Source organism: Phyllobates terribilis, unplaced genomic scaffold (genome assembly GCF_046119375.1).
Source record: "Phyllobates terribilis strain yellow unplaced genomic scaffold, ASM4611937v1 Scaffold_79__1_contigs__length_6888602, whole genome shotgun sequence".
Lineage (NCBI taxonomy): Eukaryota > Metazoa > Chordata > Amphibia > Anura > Dendrobatidae > Phyllobates > Phyllobates terribilis.
Genome location: NW_027362839.1, coordinates 2,224,453 through 2,246,758, shown reverse-complemented (window position 1 = coordinate 2,246,758; position 22,306 = coordinate 2,224,453). Strand labels below are relative to the sequence as shown.

At 47.7% G+C, this 22,306-nt stretch overlaps 10 non-coding genes and 1 pseudogene across 10 annotated transcripts; all 11 read right to left on the bottom strand.

The window, feature by feature from the left end:
• Nucleotides 1–3,683: 3,683 nt before the first annotated feature.
• Nucleotides 3,684–3,874, bottom strand: LOC141197106 (U2 spliceosomal RNA). Its single transcript, XR_012269451.1, has one exon. It is a non-coding gene; the product is annotated as a U2 spliceosomal RNA (small nuclear RNA).
• Nucleotides 3,875–4,989: 1,115 nt separating this feature from the next.
• LOC141197109 (U2 spliceosomal RNA) lies at nt 4,990–5,180 on the bottom strand. Its single transcript, XR_012269454.1, has one exon. It is a non-coding gene; the product is annotated as a U2 spliceosomal RNA (small nuclear RNA).
• Nucleotides 5,181–6,295: 1,115 nt separating this feature from the next.
• LOC141197014 (U2 spliceosomal RNA) lies at nt 6,296–6,486 on the bottom strand. Its single transcript, XR_012269361.1, has one exon. It is a non-coding gene; the product is annotated as a U2 spliceosomal RNA (small nuclear RNA).
• A 1,118-nt stretch (nt 6,487–7,604) lies between these two features.
• LOC141197013 (U2 spliceosomal RNA) lies at nt 7,605–7,795 on the bottom strand. Its single transcript, XR_012269360.1, has one exon. It is a non-coding gene; the product is annotated as a U2 spliceosomal RNA (small nuclear RNA).
• Nucleotides 7,796–8,910: 1,115 nt separating this feature from the next.
• Nucleotides 8,911–9,101, bottom strand: LOC141197011 (U2 spliceosomal RNA). Its single transcript, XR_012269358.1, has one exon. It is a non-coding gene; the product is annotated as a U2 spliceosomal RNA (small nuclear RNA).
• Nucleotides 9,102–10,216: 1,115 nt separating this feature from the next.
• LOC141197010 (U2 spliceosomal RNA) lies at nt 10,217–10,407 on the bottom strand. Its single transcript, XR_012269357.1, has one exon. It is a non-coding gene; the product is annotated as a U2 spliceosomal RNA (small nuclear RNA).
• Nucleotides 10,408–11,522: 1,115 nt separating this feature from the next.
• LOC141197009 (U2 spliceosomal RNA) lies at nt 11,523–11,713 on the bottom strand. Its single transcript, XR_012269356.1, has one exon. It is a non-coding gene; the product is annotated as a U2 spliceosomal RNA (small nuclear RNA).
• A 1,115-nt stretch (nt 11,714–12,828) lies between these two features.
• LOC141197008 (U2 spliceosomal RNA) lies at nt 12,829–13,019 on the bottom strand. Its single transcript, XR_012269355.1, has one exon. It is a non-coding gene; the product is annotated as a U2 spliceosomal RNA (small nuclear RNA).
• Nucleotides 13,020–14,134: 1,115 nt separating this feature from the next.
• LOC141197138 (U2 spliceosomal RNA) lies at nt 14,135–14,329 on the bottom strand. The gene has a single exon (XR_012269482.1). It is a non-coding gene; the product is annotated as a U2 spliceosomal RNA (small nuclear RNA).
• A 5,552-nt stretch (nt 14,330–19,881) lies between these two features.
• On the bottom strand, nt 19,882–19,971 carry LOC141197184 (U2 spliceosomal RNA; annotated as a pseudogene).
• A 1,115-nt stretch (nt 19,972–21,086) lies between these two features.
• On the bottom strand, nt 21,087–21,277 carry LOC141197007 (U2 spliceosomal RNA). The gene has a single exon (XR_012269354.1). It is a non-coding gene; the product is annotated as a U2 spliceosomal RNA (small nuclear RNA).
• Nucleotides 21,278–22,306: the final 1,029 nt, after the last annotated feature.

The window sequence follows — 22,306 nt, the reverse complement described above, 5'->3', positions numbered from 1 at the left end:
GCGGGTCGGTTAAAAGGGATACGTTCATTTTCCAGCTTTTCTTACCACATTTTTTGTTGTCATTTACTTTTATGGTAAAGGATAAAAGTTTATGGTCTGAAAATATATTAGTTAAAACTTCACATTTGGCAGGTATTGTTTTATCTGAACCAAAAATAAAATCAATCCTAGAGCTACAATTAGCATTGCTCCAAGTGAAACCGGCGTCCTCTGGGCTGTCACTATGACACTCTTTATATATGTCTATCAATTTAGCATCTTTGACTATATCATGTAGCATACCTGAGGTTTTATCGTAGTTCCTGCTTACAGAGCTGGAGCGCCGGTTTTCACCTTTTAAAACACAATTAAAATCCCCTGCTAAGATAAAAGGTTCAGAGTTATTAATAAATAATGGTAAAAGATCAAGCATTTCGGCTCTTTCATTTTTTTCTGGGGATCCATAAAAATTTAAAAACTGCCATCTAATACCATCAATAAAAGCTTTTACTAATAAAATACGACCTGGTAAAATTTCCTGAATAAAATCAATTAAAACGTTCCCTTTAAAAAGTATGGCTACACCCGCTGATCCTGCAGCATTCGATCCGGACCAGACAGATGGCCCACACTTCCACTCATCTTTATATTTTTGATATGACATTTCATGTGGGATATTACATTCTTGCAGAAAAAATACAGATGCAGTAAAACACGTAAAAAAATTAAAAAGAGCAGTTCTTCTCGTGTTAGATTTTATGCCTCTCACGTTGAGGGAAATACCTTTGAGTTCAGCCATCATTAGAAAATGTAGAAATTTTACTTAGGTAACTAAGAGCAACGGATTTACCTGTCCGATGAACCTGATCAGACCACTGGGCTTGCGCCTCCCTCCTCATCTGATAGTATCGTCACGAGAGTCTCCGTGGAGGAGGAAAGATTACCACATTTATATAAACCCGACGCTACACTGGCATAGCTCGGAGGGCTGGCTGGCAGAACCCGCTGGGTCTCCATTGGCTGGCCATGCAGTTCCTCATCAGGTGGGTCCCCGAGGGGTTCCGCCGCCCCTGTTTGACCTGTAGAAGGTCGTCCTATAGGAGGAGGTTGCGCACAAGGCAGAGCCTCTGACTCTTCAGAGGCAGCAAGATCCCGGTCCCCACCTGTAGCAGCGGAGACCGAAACCCCTGAGGGTCCAGCGTCCACGTCCCCTTCAGGAGAAGTGTCCATCTGTTCACCTCCTGCTGCCTCCTCCGAACCACCCTTTTTCTTTTTCTTAGGACCCACCTTTATCCACTCAGCGCCCTCAGCACTAGGAGACCCAGACTGGGCATGGGCTTCTGTGTCGGCCTTTTGCCGGTCCCTTTTGACCTTACCAGTAGTGCCCTTCTGCTCCTTCTCAGCCCTCCTTTTGGACTCCCGCAGGTCCTGCAGCCAGGTTTTGGGATTTGGTATTTTACCTGTCATAGACTCTGGAGACACTTCACTATTTGGTACGCCCTTATTGTCTCCAGAGGCTCCAGGTTGTTGTTCCTCCTCCTGAGGGGTGGTCTGATCTTTTGGTCCTTGGTCGGACGTCTTGGACTTCCCCTTTTGCTCATCTTCCCGAAATCTGTGAGGGCAAGAAAAATAAAAGTGACCTGGAGTCTGGCAAAAACTGCATTTCTTTTCCTTAGGGCATTCTTTTGTCTCATGTTCTTCACTAGCACAATTTCAACATGATACATGACAGTTTTCTTTTGAATGACCATAGCGCCCACAATTTCTGCAATATACTGGCATCCCAGAAAAGAAGAAATCCCCATTTGTTTGCCCAATTTTGAAACGGGCAGGGGGGAGCCGTATACCACCTGGTGTATTTGGATCTCTTGTACACTTCACAAGGAATTTCCACTTAGATGTCCATATGTTATATTCGTTTAATATCTTCCCAATACATTTAACACTTTTAAAATAAATTGCTAGAAATGACATTACTTCTGGAGCAGAAACAAAGGGCGAAAATATTTTTACAATAACCAGTCTTACCTCATCCAGGACGTGCTCAACAATTTGTATCCCTTTCAAAACAGGACTATTTTCAACTTTTTTTAACTTTTCTAGTACATCTCTAAAAATACCTTCTCCGGTGAATGTGATGTCATAGTCACCTCTTCTGGGATAATCCTGGATGGAGAGAATTTCATTCCTTTGTACGCCAAGTAGGTTCCTGAGCACGTCCTGGACTACATACCCTAATTTCCTCATATCCGAGCCACCCGCCGTGAAGTGAACTCGGATAGAGTTTTTTAGCCTCGCATAAAGAGGCACGAGGTTAGGGTCAACCTCCATGGAAAAACGCAACAAGGTTGCAAATTGCAGCCGCTTGCAATCTGCGCTCCCAGTGTTCTTGCAGCGAAAAACACCTGGAAGCTGGGGGATCGCAACTCGTTACCCTGGGACTAAGCCCTCTCCCTAATAGCAGCAAGCAGGTTAAGTCCACCAAAGTGGACGATCCTGCCAGGCCAAGGAGAGGGGTACCCGAGTGCCCTTCAACCACAATCTCCTGCAATAAAGCACTTGATCTTAGCCAAAAGGCCGAGAAGCGATAACCAGAATTGGTTTCAAACTACGGAGCCACCCAAGGATCCTGAAAAGTCCATTTGTGGAGATGAGCTCCTGGACTCCCGTTAAGAAGACATGTTGTCAACCTCTAGATCCCTTACATGCCTGCACTTTTCGGCTTGCTGCTGCTGCAATCCACGCGTTTTAGATCTGCATAACTCCACCTCTTTAAACACAGCACCTTCACCCCCTACTGTTCCCACCCGCCTCAACACCGATGGAAGGGAGGAGAACCAATTAAGACGGGGGGTGGGGTGGAACGAGCAGCTGTCTACCCTTAGCAGGAGGGCTCCTGATTACATACCTCTCCTGCTGCTGCTGCTGCTGGCTGTCCAGCAGCAGACTGAAGGTGGCTGCTGCTGTGCACAGGTATATAAAGGCTCAGAGCCTATTATGACACGCGCAGCCAGCGTTCCATTGCCACATTCCATCTACTGCAGGCAGGATACCTGGCTGGCTGAATGTCGCTGAGAAGCTCACAGAGACCGCCATAAGCAACAGTTTAACAGAATGCCACAGACTAATCAACCAAACTTTTTGGGTTGGGTTCTCTTTTATAGTCTGCAGGCATTAAATGAAAGAAGTCAGTGTTCCAGCAGAAGGAGACAACGTTTCAGAAAAGGCATTGTAGCAAACCAAAAAAGAAATTTTAAGCGCAGCAGAGTAACCAGCGCACATACCTGTTAGCTCAGGTGAGTTTAAAAGGCTGCTGTTGATAACAAGGGCATTTGCTAAATAGATGGTGTGTGTGCAACAATATACTGAAAGGTCAATTATATTGTGCAGCTTATCTCACCACCTGTAGTTATTTAGGTGAAAGCTCCAAAATGCTTGCCTAATATGTCTGTTTATCCAAAAGGAAGTAAAAAGGGAGAGCTAGAAAGATAGCATTGCATCACATTACATGGCAATGCAATGCACAGTTGCTGAAGTTGAACCAAAATGAGCTTGTAATCTGGCTTCTGCAACTTTGAACATGAAAAATCCAATGAGGAGAAGAAAAGCAAAGCCAAAGAGTCCATCCCAAAATCCGACAAACAAGCAAAATGAACAAAAAACATTGAATTCAATTCTTTCTGATTTTAGAAACTGCATTAAAGAAGGGGTGCACCCGTCCTGGAGATACTGCAATACCAGGTCAATGCGTGGAGTGGACAGAGCAAGCTCTTTTTCCATCTCCCTGTTCTAAAAATCCATTTAATATATGGTCCCCAGATAGGGGACGTATCAGATATTAAACTGATAAGAACAGATACTACACTTGATCTTAGCCAAAAGGCCGAGAAGCGATAACCAGAATTGGTTTCAAACTACGGAGCCACCCAAGGATCCTGAAAAGTCCATTTGTGGAGATGAGCTCCTGGACTCCCGTTAAGAAGACATGTTGTCAACCTCTAGATCCCTTACATGCCTGCACTTTTCGGCTTGCTGCTGCTGCAATCCACGCGTTTTAGATCTGCATAACTCCACCTCTTTAAACACAGCACCTTCACCCCCTGCTGTTCCCACCCGCCTCAACACCGTTGGAAGGGAGGAGAACCAATTAAGGCGGGGGGTGGGGTGGAACGAGCAGCTGTCTACCCTTAGCAGGAGGGCTCCTGATTACATACCTCTCCTGCTGCTGCTGCTGCTGGCTGTCCAGCAGCAGACTGAAGGTGGCTGCTGCTGTGCACAGGTATATAAAGGCTCAGAGCCTATTATGACACGCGCAGCCAGCGTTCCATTGCCACATTCCATCTACTGCAGGCAGGATACCTGGCTGGCTGAATGTCGCTGAGAAGCTCACAGAGACCGCCATAAGCAACAGTTTAACAGAATGCCACAGACTAATCAACCAAACTTTTTGGGTTGGGTTCTCTTTTATAGTCTGCAGGCATTAAATGAAAGAAGTCAGTGTTCCAGCAGAAGGAGACAACGTTTCAGAAAAGGCATTGTAGCAAACCAAAAAAGAAATTTTAAGCGCAGCAGAGTAACCAGCGCACATACCTGTTAGCTCAGGTGAGTTTAAAAGGCTGCTGTTGATAACAAGGGCATTTGCTAAATAGATGGTGTGTGTGCAACAATATACTGAAAGGTCAATTATATTGTGCAGCTTATCTCACCACCTGTAGTTAATTAGGTGAAAGCTCCAAAATGCTTGCCTAATATGTCTGTTTATCCAAAAGGAAGTAAAAAGGGAGAGCTAGAAAGATAGCATTGCATCACATTACATGGCAATGCAATGCACAGTTGCTGAAGTTGAACCAAAATGAGCTTGTAATCTGGCTTCTGCAACTTTGAACATGAAAAATCCAATGAGGAGAAGAAAAGCAAAGCCAAAGAGTCCATCCCAAAATCCGACAAACAAGCAAAATGAACAAAAAACATTGAATTCAATTCTTTCTGATTTTAGAAACTGCATTAAAGAAGGGGTGCACCGGTCCTGGAGATACTGCAATACCAGGTCAATGCGTGCAGTGGACAGAGCAAGCTCTTTTTCCATCTCCCTGTTCTAAAAATCCATTTAATATATGGTCCCCAGATAGGGGACGTATCAGATATTAAACTGATAAGAACAGATACTACACTTGATCTTAGCCAAAAGGCCGAGAAGCGATAACCAGAATTGGTTTCAAACTACGGAGCCACCCAAGGATCCTGAAAAGTCCATTTGTGGAGATGAGCTCCTGGACTCCCGTTAAGAAGACATGTTGTCAACCTCTAGATCCCTTACATGCCTGCACTTTTCGGCTTGCTGCTGCTGCAATCCACGCGTTTTAGATCTGCATAACTCCACCTCTTTAAACACAGCACCTTCACCCCCTGCTGTTCCCACCCGCCTCAACACCGTTGGAAGGGAGGAGAACCAATTAAGGCGGGGGGTGGGGTGGAACGAGCAGCTGTCTACCCTTAGCAGGAGGGCTCCTGATTACATACCTCTCCTGCTGCTGCTGCTGCTGGCTGTCCAGCAGCAGACTGAAGGTGGCTGCTGCTGTGCACAGGTATATAAAGGCTCAGAGCCTATTATGACACGCGCAGCCAGCGTTCCATTGCCACATTCCATCTACTGCAGGCAGGATACCTGGCTGGCTGAATGTCGCTGAGAAGCTCACAGAGACCGCCATAAGCAACAGTTTAACAGAATGCCACAGACTAATCAACCAAACTTTTTGGGTTGGGTTCTCTTTTATAGTCTGCAGGCATTAAATGAAAGAAGTCAGTGTTCCAGCAGAAGGAGACAACGTTTCAGAAAAGGCATTGTAGCAAACCAAAAAAGAAATTTTAAGCGCAGCAGAGTAACCAGCGCACATACCTGTTAGCTCAGGTGAGTTTAAAAGGCTGCTGTTGATAACAAGGGCATTTGCTAAATAGATGGTGTGTGTGCAACAATATACTGAAAGGTCAATTATATTGTGCAGCTTATCTCACCACCTGTAGTTATTTAGGTGAAAGCTCCAAAATGCTTGCCTAATATGTCTGTTTATCCAAAAGGAAGTAAAAAGGGAGAGCTAGAAAGATAGCATTGCATCACATTACATGGCAATGCAATGCACAGTTGCTGAAGTTGAACCAAAATGAGCTTGTAATCTGGCTTCTGCAACTTTGAACATGAAAAATCCAATGAGGAGAAGAAAAGCAAAGCCAAAGAGTCCATCCCAAAATCCGACAAACAAGCAAAATGAACAAAAAACATTGAATTCAATTCTTTCTGATTTTAGAAACTGCATTAAAGAAGGGGTGCACCGGTCCTGGAGATACTGCAATACCAGGTCAATGCGTGGAGTGGACAGAGCAAGCTCTTTTTCCATCTCCCTGTTCTAAAAATCCATTTAATATATGGTCCCCAGATAGGGGACGTATCAGATATTAAACTGATAAGAACAGATACTACACTTGATCTTAGCCAAAAGGCCGAGAAGCGATAACCAGAATTGGTTTCAAACTACGGAGCCACCCAAGGATCCTGAAAAGTCCATTTGTGGAGATGAGCTCCTGGACTCCCGTTAAGAAGACATGTTGTCAACCTCTAGATCCCTTACATGCCTGCACTTTTCGGCTTGCTGCTGCTGCAATCCACGCGTTTTAGATCTGCATAACTCCACCTCTTTAAACACAGCACCTTCACCCCCTGCTGTTCCCACCCGCCTCAACACCGTTGGAAGGGAGGAGAACCAATTAAGGCGGGGGGTGGGGTGGAACGAGCAGCTGTCTACCCTTAGCAGGAGGGCTCCTGATTACATACCTCTCCTGCTGCTGCTGCTGCTGCTGGCTGTCCAGCAGCAGACTGAAGGTGGCTGCTGCTGTGCACAGGTATATAAAGGCTCAGAGCCTATTATGACACGCGCAGCCAGCGTTCCATTGCCACATTCCATCTACTGCAGGCAGGATACCTGGCTGGCTGAATGTCGCTGAGAAGCTCACAGAGACCGCCATAAGCAACAGTTTAACAGAATGCCACAGACTAATCAACCAAACTTTTTGGGTTGGGTTCTCTTTTATAGTCTGCAGGCATTAAATGAAAGAAGTCAGTGTTCCAGCAGAAGGAGACAACGTTTCAGAAAAGGCATTGTAGCAAACCAAAAAAGAAATTTTAAGCGCAGCAGAGTAACCAGCGCACATACCTGTTAGCTCAGGTGAGTTTAAAAGGCTGCTGTTGATAACAAGGGCATTTGCTAAATAGATGGTGTGTGTGCAACAATATACTGAAAGGTCAATTATATTGTGCAGCTTATCTCACCACCTGTAGTTATTTAGGTGAAAGCTCCAAAATGCTTGCCTAATATGTCTGTTTATCCAAAAGGAAGTAAAAAGGGAGAGCTAGAAAGATAGCATTGCATCACATTACATGGCAATGCAATGCACAGTTGCTGAAGTTGAACCAAAATGAGCTTGTAATCTGGCTTCTGCAACTTTGAACATGAAAAATCCAATGAGGAGAAGAAAAGCAAAGCCAAAGAGTCCATCCCAAAATCCGACAAACAAGCAAAATGAACAAAAAACATTGAATTCAATTCTTTCTGATTTTAGAAACTGCATTAAAGAAGGGGTGCACCGGTCCTGGAGATACTGCAATACCAGGTCAATGCGTGGAGTGGACAGAGCAAGCTCTTTTTCCATCTCCCTGTTCTAAAAATCCATTTAATATATGGTCCCCAGATAGGGGACGTATCAGATATTAAACTGATAAGAACAGATACTACACTTGATCTTAGCCAAAAGGCCGAGAAGCGATAACCAGAATTGGTTTCAAACTACGGAGCCACCCAAGGATCCTGAAAAGTCCATTTGTGGAGATGAGCTCCTGGACTCCCGTTAAGAAGACATGTTGTCAACCTCTAGATCCCTTACATGCCTGCACTTTTCGGCTTGCTGCTGCTGCAATCCACGCGTTTTAGATCTGCATAACTCCACCTCTTTAAACACAGCACCTTCACCCCCTGCTGTTCCCACCCGCCTCAACACCGTTGGAAGGGAGGAGAACCAATTAAGGCGGGGGGTGGGGTGGAACGAGCAGCTGTCTACCCTTAGCAGGAGGGCTCCTGATTGCATACCTCTCCTGCTGCTGCTGCTGCTGGCTGTCCAGCAGCAGACTGAAGGTGGCTGCTGCTGTGCACAGGTATATAAAGGCTCAGAGCCTATTATGACACGCGCAGCCAGCGTTCCATTGCCACATTCCATCTACTGCAGGCAGGATACCTGGCTGGCTGAATGTCGCTGAGAAGCTCACAGAGACCGCCATAAGCAACAGTTTAACAGAATGCCACAGACTAATCAACCAAACTTTTTGGGTTGGGTTCTCTTTTATAGTCTGCAGGCATTAAATGAAAGAAGTCAGTGTTCCAGCAGAAGGAGACAACGTTTCAGAAAAGGCATTGTAGCAAACCAAAAAAGAAATTTTAAGCGCAGCAGAGTAACCAGCGCACATACCTGTTAGCTCAGGTGAGTTTAAAAGGCTGCTGTTGATAACAAGGGCATTTGCTAAATAGATGGTGTGTGTGCAACAATATACTGAAAGGTCAATTATATTGTGCAGCTTATCTCACCACCTGTAGTTATTTAGGTGAAAGCTCCAAAATGCTTGCCTAATATGTCTGTTTATCCAAAAGGAAGTAAAAAGGGAGAGCTAGAAAGATAGCATTGCATCACATTACATGGCAATGCAATGCACAGTTGCTGAAGTTGAACCAAAATGAGCTTGTAATCTGGCTTCTGCAACTTTGAACATGAAAAATCCAATGAGGAGAAGAAAAGCAAAGCCAAAGAGTCCATCCCAAAATCCGACAAACAAGCAAAATGAACAAAAAACATTGAATTCAATTCTTTCTGATTTTAGAAACTGCATTAAAGAAGGGGTGCACCGGTCCTGGAGATACTGCAATACCAGGTCAATGCGTGGAGTGGACAGAGCAAGCTCTTTTTCCATCTCCCTGTTCTAAAAATCCATTTAATATATGGTCCCCAGATAGGGGACGTATCAGATATTAAACTGATAAGAACAGATACTACACTTGATCTTAGCCAAAAGGCCGAGAAGCGATAACCAGAATTGGTTTCAAACTACGGAGCCACCCAAGGATCCTGAAAAGTCCATTTGTGGAGATGAGCTCCTGGACTCCCGTTAAGAAGACATGTTGTCAACCTCTAGATCCCTTACATGCCTGCACTTTTCGGCTTGCTGCTGCTGCAATCCACGCGTTTTAGATCTGCATAACTCCACCTCTTTAAACACAGCACCTTCACCCCCTGCTGTTCCCACCCGCCTCAACACCGTTGGAAGGGAGGAGAACCAATTAAGGCGGGGGGTGGGGTGGAACGAGCAGCTGTCTACCCTTAGCAGGAGGGCTCCTGATTACATACCTCTCCTGCTGCTGCTGCTGCTGGCTGTCCAGCAGCAGACTGAAGGTGGCTGCTGCTGTGCACAGGTATATAAAGGCTCAGAGCCTATTATGACACGCGCAGCCAGCGTTCCATTGCCACATTCCATCTACTGCAGGCAGGATACCTGGCTGGCTGAATGTCGCTGAGAAGCTCACAGAGACCGCCATAAGCAACAGTTTAACAGAATGCCACAGACTAATCAACCAAACTTTTTGGGTTGGGTTCTCTTTTATAGTCTGCAGGCATTAAATGAAAGAAGTCAGTGTTCCAGCAGAAGGAGACAACGTTTCAGAAAAGGCATTGTAGCAAACCAAAAAAGAAATTTTAAGCGCAGCAGAGTAACCAGCGCACATACCTGTTAGCTCAGGTGAGTTTAAAAGGCTGCTGTTGATAACAAGGGCATTTGCTAAATAGATGGTGTGTGTGCAACAATATACTGAAAGGTCAATTATATTGTGCAGCTTATCTCACCACCTGTAGTTATTTAGGTGAAAGCTCCAAAATGCTTGCCTAATATGTCTGTTTATCCAAAAGGAAGTAAAAAGGGAGAGCTAGAAAGATAGCATTGCATCACATTACATGGCAATGCAATGCACAGTTGCTGAAGTTGAACCAAAATGAGCTTGTAATCTGGCTTCTGCAACTTTGAACATGAAAAATCCAATGAGGAGAAGAAAAGCAAAGCCAAAGAGTCCATCCCAAAATCCGACAAACAAGCAAAATGAACAAAAAACATTGAATTCAATTCTTTCTGATTTTAGAAACTGCATTAAAGAAGGGGTGCACCGGTCCTGGAGATACTGCAATACCAGGTCAATGCGTGGAGTGGACAGAGCAAGCTCTTTTTCCATCTCCCTGTTCTAAAAATCCATTTAATATATGGTCCCCAGATAGGGGACGTATCAGATATTAAACTGATAAGAACAGATACTACACTTGATCTTAGCCAAAAGGCCGAGAAGCGATAACCAGAATTGGTTTCAAACTACGGAGCCACCCAAGGATCCTGAAAAGTCCATTTGTGGAGATGAGCTCCTGGACTCCCGTTAAGAAGACATGTTGTCAACCTCTAGATCCCTTACATGCCTGCACTTTTCGGCTTGCTGCTGCTGCAATCCACGCGTTTTAGATCTGCATAACTCCACCTCTTTAAACACAGCACCTTCACCCCCTGCTGTTCCCACCCGCCTCAACACCGTTGGAAGGGAGGAGAACCAATTAAGGCGGGGGGTGGGGTGGAACGAGCAGCTGTCTACCCTTAGCAGGAGGGCTCCTGATTACATACCTCTCCTACTGCTGCTGCTGCTGGCTGTCCAGCAGCAGACTGAAGGTGGCTGCTGCTGTGCACAGGTATATAAAGGCTCAGAGCCTATTATGACACGCGCAGCCAGCGTTCCATTGCCACATTCCATCTACTGCAGGCAGGATACCTGGCTGGCTGAATGTCGCTGAGAAGCTCACAGAGACCGCCATAAGCAACAGTTTAACAGAATGCCACAGACTAATCAACCAAACTTTTTGGGTTGGGTTCTCTTTTATAGTCTGCAGGCATTAAATGAAAGAAGTCAGTGTTCCAGCAGAAGGAGACAATGTTTCAGAAAAGGCATTGTAGCAAACCAAAAAAGAAATTTTAAGCGCAGCAGAGTAACCAGCGCACATACCTGTTAGCTCAGGTGAGTTTAAAAGGCTGCTGTTGATAACAAGGGCATTTGCTAAATAGATGGTGTGTGTGCAACAATATACTGAAAGGTCAATTATATTGTGCAGCTTATCTCACCACCTGTAGTTATTTAGGTGAAAGCTCCAAAATGCTTGCCTAATATGTCTGTTTATCCAAAAGGAAGTAAAAAGGGAGAGCTAGAAAGATAGCATTGCATCACATTACATGGCAATGCAATGCACAGTTGCTGAAGTTGAACCAAAATGAGCTTGTAATCTGGCTTCTGCAACTTTGAACATGAAAAATCCAATGAGGAGAAGAAAAGCAAAGCCAAAGAGTCCATCCCAAAATCCGACAAACAAGCAAAATGAACAAAAAACATTGAATTCAATTCTTTCTGATTTTAGAAACTGCATTAAAGAAGGGGTGCACCGGTCCTGGAGATACTGCAATACCAGGTCAATGCGTGGAGTGGACAGAGCAAGCTCTTTTTCCATCTCCCTGTTCTAAAAATCCATTTAATATATGGTCCCCAGATAGGGGACGTATCAGATATTAAACTGATAAGAACAGATACTACACTTGATCTTAGCCAAAAGGCCGAGAAGCGATAACCAGAATTGGTTTCAAACTACGGAGCCACCCAAGGATCCTGAAAAGTCCATTTGTGGAGATGAGCTCCTGGACTCCCGTTAAGAAGACATGTTGTCAACCTCTAGATCCCTTACATGCCTGCACTTTTCGGCTTGCTGCTGCTGCAATCCACGCGTTTTAGATCTGCATAACTCCACCTCTTTAAACACAGCACCTTCACCCCCTGCTGTTCCCACCCGCCTCAACACCGTTGGAAGGGAGGAGAACCAATTAAGGCGGGGGGTGGGGTGGAACGAGCAGCTGTCTACCCTTAGCAGGAGGGCTCCTGATTACATACCTCTCCTGCTGCTGCTGCTGCTGGCTGTCCAGCAGCAGACTGAAGGTGGCTGCTGCTGTGCACAGGTATATAAAGGCTCAGAGCCTATTATGACACGCGCAGCCAGCGTTCCATTGCCACATTCCATCTACTGCAGGCAGGATACCTGGCTGGCTGAATGTCGCTGAGAAGCTCACAGAGACCGCCATAAGCAACAGTTTAACAGAATGCCACAGACTAATCAACCAAACTTTTTGGGTTGGGTTCTCTTTTATAGTCTGCAGGCATTAAATGAAAGAAGTCAGTGTTCCAGCAGAAGGAGACAACGTTTCAGAAAAGGCATTGTAGCAAACCAAAAAAGAAATTTTAAGCGCAGCAGAGTAACCAGCGCACATACCTGTTAGCTCAGGTGAGTTTAAAAGGCTGCTGTTGATAACAAGGGCATTTGCTAAATAGATGGTGTGTGTGCAACAATATACTGAAAGGTCAATTATATTGTGCAGCTTATCTCACCACCTGTAGTTATTTAGGTGAAAGCTCCAAAATGCTTGCCTAATATGTCTGTTTATCCAAAAGGAAGTAAAAAGGGAGAGCTAGAAAGATAGCATTGCATCACATTACATGGCAATGCAATGCACAGTTGCTGAAGTTGAACCAAAATGAGCTTGTAATCTGGCTTCTGCAACTTTGAACATGAAAAATCCAATGAGGAGAAGAAAAGCAAAGCCAAAGAGTCCATCCCAAAATCCGACAAACAAGCAAAATGAACAAAAAACATTGAATTCAATTCTTTCTGATTTTAGAAACTGCATTAAAGAAGGGGTGCACCGGTCCTGGAGATACTGCAATACCAGGTCAATGCGTGGAGTGGACAGAGCAAGCTCTTTTTCCATCTCCCTGTTCTAAAAATCCATTTAATATATGGTCCCCAGATAGGGGACGTATCAGATATTAAACTGATAAGAACAGATACTACACTTGATCTTAGCCAAAAGGCCGAGAAGCGATAACCAGAATTGGTTTCAAACTACGGAGCCACCCAAGGATCCTGAAAAGTCCATTTGTGGAGATGAGCTCCTGGACTCCCGTTAAGAAGACATGTTGTCAACCTCTAGATCCCTTACATGCCTGCACTTTTCGGCTTGCTGCTGCTGCAATCCACGCGTTTTAGATCTGCATAACTCCACCTCTTTAAACACAGCACCTTCACCCCCTGCTGTTCCCACCCGCCTCAACACCGTTGGAAGGGAGGAGAACCAATTAAGGCGGGGGGTGGGGTGGAACGAGCAGCTGTCTACCCTTAGCAGGAGGGCTCCTGATTACATACCTCTCCTACTGCTGCTGCTGCTGGCTGTCCAGCAGCAGACTGAAGGTGGCTGCTGCTGTGCACAGGTATATAAAGGCTCAGAGCCTATTATGACACGCGCAGCCAGCGTTCCATTGCCACATTCCATCTACTGCAGGCAGGATACCTGGCTGGCTGAATGTCGCTGAGAAGCTCACAGAGACCGCCATAAGCAACAGTTTAACAGAATGCCACAGACTAATCAACCAAACTTTTTGGGTTGGGTTCTCTTTTATAGTCTGCAGGCATTAAATGAAAGAAGTCAGTGTTCCAGCAGAAGGAGACAATGTTTCAGAAAAGGCATTGTAGCAAACCAAAAAAGAAATTTTAAGCGCAGCAGAGTAACCAGCGCACATACCTGTTAGCTCAGGTGAGTTTAAAAGGCTGCTGTTGATAACAAGGGCATTTGCTAAATAGATGGTGTGTGTGCAACAATATACTGAAAGGTCAATTATATTGTGCAGCTTATCTCACCACCTGTAGTTATTTAGGTGAAAGCTCCAAAATGCTTGCCTAATATGTCTGTTTATCCAAAAGGAAGTAAAAAGGGAGAGCTAGAAAGATAGCATTGCATCACATTACATGGCAATGCAATGCACAGTTGCTGAAGTTGAACCAAAATGAGCTTGTAATCTGGCTTCTGCAACTTTGAACATGAAAAATCCAATGAGGAGAAGAAAAGCAAAGCCAAAGAGTCCATCCCAAAATCCGACAAACAAGCAAAATGAACAAAAAACATTGAATTCAATTCTTTCTGATTTTAGAAACTGCATTAAAGAAGGGGTGCACCGGTCCTGGAGATACTGCAATACCAGGTCAATGCGTGGAGTGGACAGAGCAAGCTCTTTTTCCATCTCCCTGTTCTAAAAATCCATTTAATATATGGTCCCCAGATAGGGGACGTATCAGATATTAAACTGATAAGAACAGATTTTTTTTGATTGAATATATCTTTTATTAGCACAAAAAATAAGTTAACAGACAGTGTACAGTGCCGCAGCCCAGTACTCACAGAATTCTACATCATATTTACATAGCATGAGGATACGACGCACTAACTAGACACATCACACCCCTATGCTACACAAAACACTCAATCTGAAAGAAAAAGCATGTCAATCAATACAGTACGACGAACCGTGATAAGGGATGGGGATTGGGAAAAAGGGGATGGGGAGGGGAAAATCACAGGCCCGAAGCTTTATTGAAAGACAAGACACATAAGGGGAGAGGGGGAGGAGGGGTTTAGTCCTCATCCTCGTCCTCCGGACCGTCCATGATGGAATAGTCTCTGAGCAGGCTGTGGATCAGCCTGCGGCAGTCCTGGATGGACATCCTCTCCCTCCTCAAGATGAGCCGGTTCCTGGCGACCCAAACGGCATCCTTGAAGCAGTTCATAAGGCGCCAAGCCTCCTGGATGGCTCCGACGGTATGAACCCCAGGGAAGAGTCCGTAAAGCACAGAATGGTGCGATAGGCTCGCCCTGGGGACAGAGTTCCTCAGGTCGTCCTCAAGTGCAGTCAATAGGCGCTGTGCAAATCCGCAGTCCCAAAAAGTGTGCAAAGATGTTTCCTCCACGAAGGGGCACCTTGGGCAGTACCGGGTCTTGCACAGGTTCCGGGCATGCATGAATGACCGGACGGGCAGTCCGCCCTGAATCGCCATCCACGACAAGTCCTTGTGCCCGTTGGTCAGCCTGTCAGACGACACATTTGTCCACACAGTCTCCAGCGTGTCCTGGTGAAGTCCTGTGATGTTCTCCACGTCATCCTTGGCTCTGATTAGCTTGTGGATAGTTTTGGGCTTCCACAAGTCGGGCTTGAGTCCCTCCAGTTGATGCTCCCCCACAAATCGAACGACGTCTCCGTAGAACCATGGCGTCGTCCAGTTGTAGGGGAAGGAGCTGTCCCACTTGTCCCAGCCGAGTCGCCTCCAAAGAGGAAGCAGGAAGAAGCGAGACATGGACCTGCCCGCGGAGCCATTCTTGACTTGCAAAGTCCGGCGGACACAATCACACACAAAAGAGGATCGCAGGAGGGTGGGGATATCTGGAACGCCCTTCCCACCCTTGCGAGGCTCCTTGTACATGACGGCCCGCCTGACTCTGTCCATCTTGGATCCCCAGACAAAGTGAAACACTGTCCTGGTAATGGCCCTGCACACAGTGACGTGTGGGGGCCAGGCCTGCGCCGTGTACTGCAAGACGGGCAGGACCTCATTACGCAGGACGAGTGCCTTACCCTCACAAGTGAGGTGTCTGAGGCTCCAGAGTCCGATCCGTTGCTTCACCTTGGCCAAGCGTTCTTGCCAGGACTTGAGGGCCGCTCCTTCCTTCCCGAACCAGACTCCCAGCACCTTGAGGAAATCCGGTTGAATGTTGAAGGGGAAGGGGGCGGAGGAGGCCGGCTGCCAATCCCCGAAGAGCATGGCTTCCGACTTCCTGCAGTTGACTTTGGCCCCTGAAGCCCGGCTGAACCTCTCACACGTCTGGACGAGGGCGTCGACTGAACCACGATCAGCGCAGAAGACGGTGACGTCGTCCATGTAGAGCGAGCACTTGACCTCGTGTCGTCCCGGACCCGGTGCGGTGATCCCTCTGATCTCTCCATTCTGCCGGATAGCCTCTGCGAAGAGTTCTATAACACAAACAAAAAGAAGAGGTGATAGAGGGCAGCCTTGTCTGACCCCAGAGAGGACAGGGAAGGGGTCAGTCTTCCAGCCGTTCACCAACACCGAGCTGTGGATATCAAAATACATCAGACGGACATACGAACAAAACATGTTACCCAAACCTAACCGGTGCAGAGCTCGGCCCATGAACTCGTGGGAAACCCGGTCGAAGGCCTTCTCCTGATTCAAGGAGACCAGGGCCGCGTGTGCGCGGCGGACCTTGATGTACTCGACCGTGTCCCGCACGAGAGCGAGGCTGTCTGCGATGCGACGTCCAGGGATGCCGCAGGTCTGGTCCGGGTGGATGATCCGTCCGATGACCGTCTTAAGTCGTGTCGCCATCGTCTTGGCCAGGATCTTGTAGTCCACGTTGAGCAGAGTAATGGGACGCCAATTCCTCAGGTCGCACCTCTCTCCCTTCCGCTTGTACAGGATCGTGACCATTCCTTCCCTCAAAGATGGAGGCATTCTACCCTCCACCACCATCTCCTCGTACAGGTCCAACAGGTCCGGACAGATGAGGTCTCCCAGCGCTACATAGAGCTCCGCTGGAAGACCATCACTGCCCGGGGTCCTGCCGGTCCTAAAGGATTTAGCGGCAGAGAGCAATTCGCCCACCATCAGAGGTTTGTCCAAGGCTGCCGTGCCTGCAGGATCAAGATGGTTAGTGATACCTGACAGGAACTTATCAGCAGCGTCAGGGTCAGTAGTCTTGTGGGAGTAGAGTTCGCTGTAGAAGTCGCTGACGACCCTCATCACGTCCTCCTTCCCACGTCGCATGTTTCCGCTCTCGTCTCGCAGCTCGTTCAGGGGCGTGTGACCGGCATGAAGTTTCCTGAAAAAGAATGAGTTACATTTCTCACCCTTCTCCAGATTCTCCACTTTGGAACGGAAGACGATTCGCTTGGATTCCTCCTCAAAGTGCCTTTTCAGGCTCTTCTTGGTCTCCTCCAGCTCCTCCCTCACGTCCCAGCCGCAGTGAAGAAGGTCCTGCAGCGACCGCAGCTCGCGCTGCAGCCCTCTGAAGTCCCTCCTCTTCTCACACGCCTGTTGTCGACCCTTGGCCTGAAAGAAACAGCGAAACTCAAGTTTAACATATTCCCACCAATCAGAGACTGTTTGGAAGCTACCCTTGTAGGACTGCCACATTGCGTAGGCTGCTCTCAGCTCCTCCACGACTTCATCCTGAGCCAGCAGAGCACAATTCAGCTTCCAGGAGCCGGGGCCGGATGGAAAACCGTCGCCGAGGACACCTTGTAAGTGAATGGCTCTGTGGTCGGAGAAGAAGCAGGAGACCATCGAGTGCCTACTCTGCCTGACTGCCCGAGAGGTGAACACAAAGTCAATCCTGGAGCGGAGTGAGCCATCGGGTCGGCTCCACGAATAGTTCGTGGAGCCTCTCCCCATGGAGCCCACCACGTCCTGAAGAGAGGCCTCGGTTACCATCTCGATGAGCAGCTTGGACGTGATGTCCAACTTGGCAGATGTGCCAGAACTACGACCATCCTCCTCGATGGGGCAGTTGAAATCCCCGGCCATCACTAAGGTCCTGGTGGTGGCAAGCTGAAGCCGCAGGGTCTGGAAAAGCTCCAAACGCTCATTCTTCAGTGGGGACGCATACACGTTGATGAACCTGACAGGTTCTCCCGCCCAGTTGCCATCTACAACAAGAGCCCTGCCGCAGATGAGCTCCTGGACGGACTCAAGCGTGAATGCGCCCCCCCTGATCAGAATTGCGACCCCCGCAGACTTGCAGTCACCCCCACCGGACCAGTAGGATGGACCGTGGGACCACTCCCTGGCCAGATGTTTGAAGGACCTAGAGGAGGGAAGGGAACATTCCTGCAACATATAAACATCACACAACTGGGAAGTAAGGAAGGCATAAATAGTCTGACGTCTGAACTTGTCCTTGATGCTCCTGACATTAATGGAAAATAAGTTAATATTAGCCATCATGTAGGGAAAAAAGAAAAAGTTAGCGCAGGCAATACACCTTAGTTACCACTCCGGTCGGGTGGTCCCTCGTCGGTGTTGACTGCTGGTGACGGGATCACCAGCAGGCCCTCTTCCTCCATCTGGTAAAGCAGCGCGGCCTCGATCTCGGCGACCACCAGTTCCTCCTCTTCTGGCTCGGCCACCAGGGTCTTAACCATGTGCTCCATCTCTTCTGGCTCAGGGAGGGTATCCTCCTTTTCGCCTACGAAATCCAGAATCTTCTTTTTGGAGGATTCAGTAGCAGGGCTGTCCTCCACCTTCCTCTTTCCCCGGGTTGGAACTGGGGAGACAAGAAGGGGAAAATCCTCCTCGGAATAGATAGCGGCGGGTGGAGGAAAGGTTAATTCCACCGCTACCATGGTCTGGGGAGGGAGAGTGGCTGCCGGGGCAGGGGAAAGGACACCTGCTGAGGAGTAGGGGAAGGAGGAAGAGAAAGTGGAATCCTCAGCAGGGGTGGCCGGGGTGGGGGGGAATTGGACGGGGGTGGCAGGGGGAGGGATCGAGAGAGGGGTGACAGAACTCTTACCCTCCTTTGACTTTTTCTTCTGCTTCGGAGCTGCTGGGACCGTCGCTGGGGCTTTGGCCACCGACTCCTTGACCGCTTTGGCCTTGGTCGTCTCGGCCTTGGCCGCTGGGGCCTTGGTCGTCGCGTCCTTGACCTTCACAGGCCTGGTCGTCGGGGCCTTGTCCTCTGTAGCTGGGGTCGTCGCAACCACCGATGCCCAGGATCTCTCACGCTTGGGGCAATCCTTGTACAGATGAGCCGCCAGCCCACACAGGTTGCAGGATGTCTTCTTCGGGCAGTCCTTCGAGCTGTGTCCCGTCACTCGACAAATCCTGCAGGCATCCTCCTTGCAGTCCTTCATCTCGTGGCCATTCTTGCCGCATCTCCTGCAGTTCCGCGGCATGTCCGGGTAATAGATGAGGCCGTAGGAGTTGCCCAGGGAGGATGTCGGGGGCAGGTGCCGAAGTCCGTCTGAGTACGCCAGGTCCCTGTGAAGTCTAACGGTCACCGACCACTTACCTGTCCAGAAGCCGAGTCCATTCAGGATGTGAGAGGGTTCCTTCACAACCAAACAGAAGCGTCTCAGGAAGGTACAGATGTCTTGGCCTGGGGTGTGCGGGTTGCGCATGGAGACCGTGATCCTCCTTTCGTCCCTCTGGATAGGGCAGCTACCTGTAAAGGCAGAGAAAGAATTATCCGGTCCTTTTGCGCTTACCATTTCCCAGAACCTCCTGCAGGTGTTCACAGTGGCGAAGGTGACGAAGAAGATCCCCGTCAAGAAGGTCTGGATGCTGAGGGTGTCCGACCTGGAGAAGCCTCGATCCAGCAGCATCTTCTGGCAGAACACGTCCGAGGACATGTCCGGCACCCTCCCATCCACTTCCTTCAGCTTCAGGGCCACCGTCTGCCGCATCCATGGCTCCAGGGCTGGAGCTTCGTGGCGGGGCTTCTGGGGTCCCTTCTGCTGGCCAGTCGTGGAGGCAGAGTCCTTGGGGTCAGAATCGGCTCCTGGCTGGGCCCTCCTGGCTGTCCCCTGCTCCAGGCTCTTCTTTTCGGCCTTCCTCGCAGCGCTTGCCATGGCTTTCCTCCTGCAGTTACTTCTTGAAGCTGGATCTGGAACTCTTCCCGGAATGGGTGGAGCTATGCAGATTCTTCTCCCGTCGTGTTCTGGACAAATTCCACGAAAGGTCTTTGTCTCGATGATTTTCTTCCTCGAAGATTCCACAGGACAGCCCGATTCTTCTCCGAGTCTTCGTCTTCTTCTGGATTCTTTAGAGCTTCTTCCTCCCACCGATATCCGCCTTCCTTCTCCGATGTCAGCTGGGCTCCGAAGCTCTTCTCCTTCCGAGTTCGATCGCTCTCGTCAAGTGTAGATCGCAGCTCTTGTGTTCTTAAAAGAACAGATACTACACTTGATCTTAGCCAAAAGGCCGAGAAGCGATAACCAGAATTGGTTTCAAACTACGGAGCCACCCAAGGATCCTGAAAAGTCCATTTGTGGAGATGAGCTCCTGGACTCCCGTTAAGAAGACATGTTGTCAACCTCTAGATCCCTTACATGCCTGCACTTTTCGGCTTGCTGCTACTGCAATCCACGCGTTTTAGATCTGCATAACTCCACCTCTTTAAACACAGCACCTTCACCCCCTGCTGTTCCCACCCGCCTCAACACCGTTGGAAGGGAGGAGAACCAATTAAGGCGGGGGGTGGGGTGGAACGAGCAGCTGTCTACCCTTAGCAGGAGGGCTCCTGATTACATACCTCTCCTGCTGCTGCTGCTGCTGGCTGTCCAGCAGCAGACTGAAGGTGGCTGCTGCTGTGCACAGGTATATAAAGGCTCAGAGCCTATTATGACACGCGCAGCCAGCGTTCCATTGCCACATTCCATCTACTGCAGGCAGGATACCTGGCTGGCTGAATGTCGCTGAGAAGCTCACAGAGACCGCCATAAGCAACAGTTTAACAGAATGCCACAGACTAATCAACCAAACTTTTTGGGTTGGGTTCTCTTTTATAGTCTGCAGGCATTAAATGAAAGAAGTCAGTGTTCCAGCAGAAGGAGACAACGTTTCAGAAAAGGCATTGTAGCAAACCAAAAAAGAAATTTTAAGCGCAGCAGAGTAACCAGCGCACATACCTGTTAGCTCAGGTGAGTTTAAAAGGCTGCTGTTGATAACAAGGGCATTTGCTAAATAGATGGTGCGTGTGCAACAATATACTGAAAGGTCAATTATATTGTGCAGCTTATCTCACCACCTGTAGTTATTTAGGTGAAAGCTCCAAAATGCTTGCCTAATATGTCTGTTTATCCAAAAGGAAGTAAAAAGGGAGAGCTAGAAAGATAGCATTGCATCACATTACATGGCAATGCAATGCACAGTTGCTGAAGTTGAACCAAAATGAGCTTGTAATCTGGCTTCTGCAACTTTGAACATGAAAAATCCAATGAGGAGAAGAAAAGCAAAGCCAAAGAGTCCATCCCAAAATCCGACAAACAAGCAAAATGAACAAAAAACATTGAATTCAATTCTTTCTGATTTTAGAAACTGCATTAAAGAAGGGGTGCACCGGTCCTGGAGATACTGCAATACCAGGTCAATGCGTGGAGTGGACAGAGCAAGCTCTTTTTCCATCTCCCTGTTCTAAAAATCCATTTAATATATGGTCCCCAGATAGGGGACGTATCAGATATTAAACTGATAAGAACAGATACTACACTTGATCTTAGCCAAAAGGCCGAGAAGCGATAACCAGAATTGGTTTCAAACTACGGAGCCACCCAAGGATCCTGAAAAGTCCATTTGTGGAGATGAGCTCCTGGACTCCCGTTAAGAAGACATGTTGTCAACCTCTAGATCCCTTACATGCCTGCACTTTTCAGCTTGCTGCTGCTGCAATCCACGCGTTTTAGATCTGCATAACTCCACCTCTTTAAACACAGCACCTTCACCCCCTGCTGTTCCCACCCGCCTCAACACCGTTGGAAGGGAGGAGAACCAATTAAGGCGGGGGGTGGGGTGGAACGAGCAGCTGTCTACCCTTAGCAGGAGGGCTCCTGATTACATACCTCTCCTGCTGCTGCTGCTGCTGGCTGTCCAGCAGCAGACTGAAGGTGGCTGCTGCTGTGCACAGGTATATAAAGGCTCAGAGCCTATTATGACACGCGCAGCCAGCGTTCCATTGCCACATTCCATCTACTGCAGGCAGGATACCTGGCTGGCTGAATGTCGCTGAGAAGCTCACAGAGACCGCCATAAGCAACAGTTTAACAGAATGCCACAGACTAATCAACCAAACTTTTTGGGTTGGGTTCTCTTTTATAGTCTGCAGGCATTAAATGAAAGAAGTCAGTGTTCCAGCAGAAGGAGACAACGTTTCAGAAAAGGCATTGTAGCAAACCAAAAAAGAAATTTTAAGCGCAGCAGAGTAACCAGCGCACATACCTGTTAGCTCAGGTGAGTTTAAAAGGCTGCTGTTGATAACAAGGGCATTTGCTAAATAGATGGTGTGTGTGCAACAATATACTGAAAGGTCAATTATATTGTGCAGCTTATCTCACCACCTGTAGTTATTTAGGTGAAAGCTCCAAAATGCTTGCCTAATATGTCTGTTTATCCAAAAGGAAGTAAAAAGGGAGAGCTAGAAAGATAGCATTGCATCACATTACATGGCAATGCAATGCACAGTTGCTGAAGTTGAACCAAAATGAGCTTGTAATCTGGCTTCTGCAACTTTGAACATGAAAAATCCAATGAGGAGAAGAAAAGCAAAGCCAAA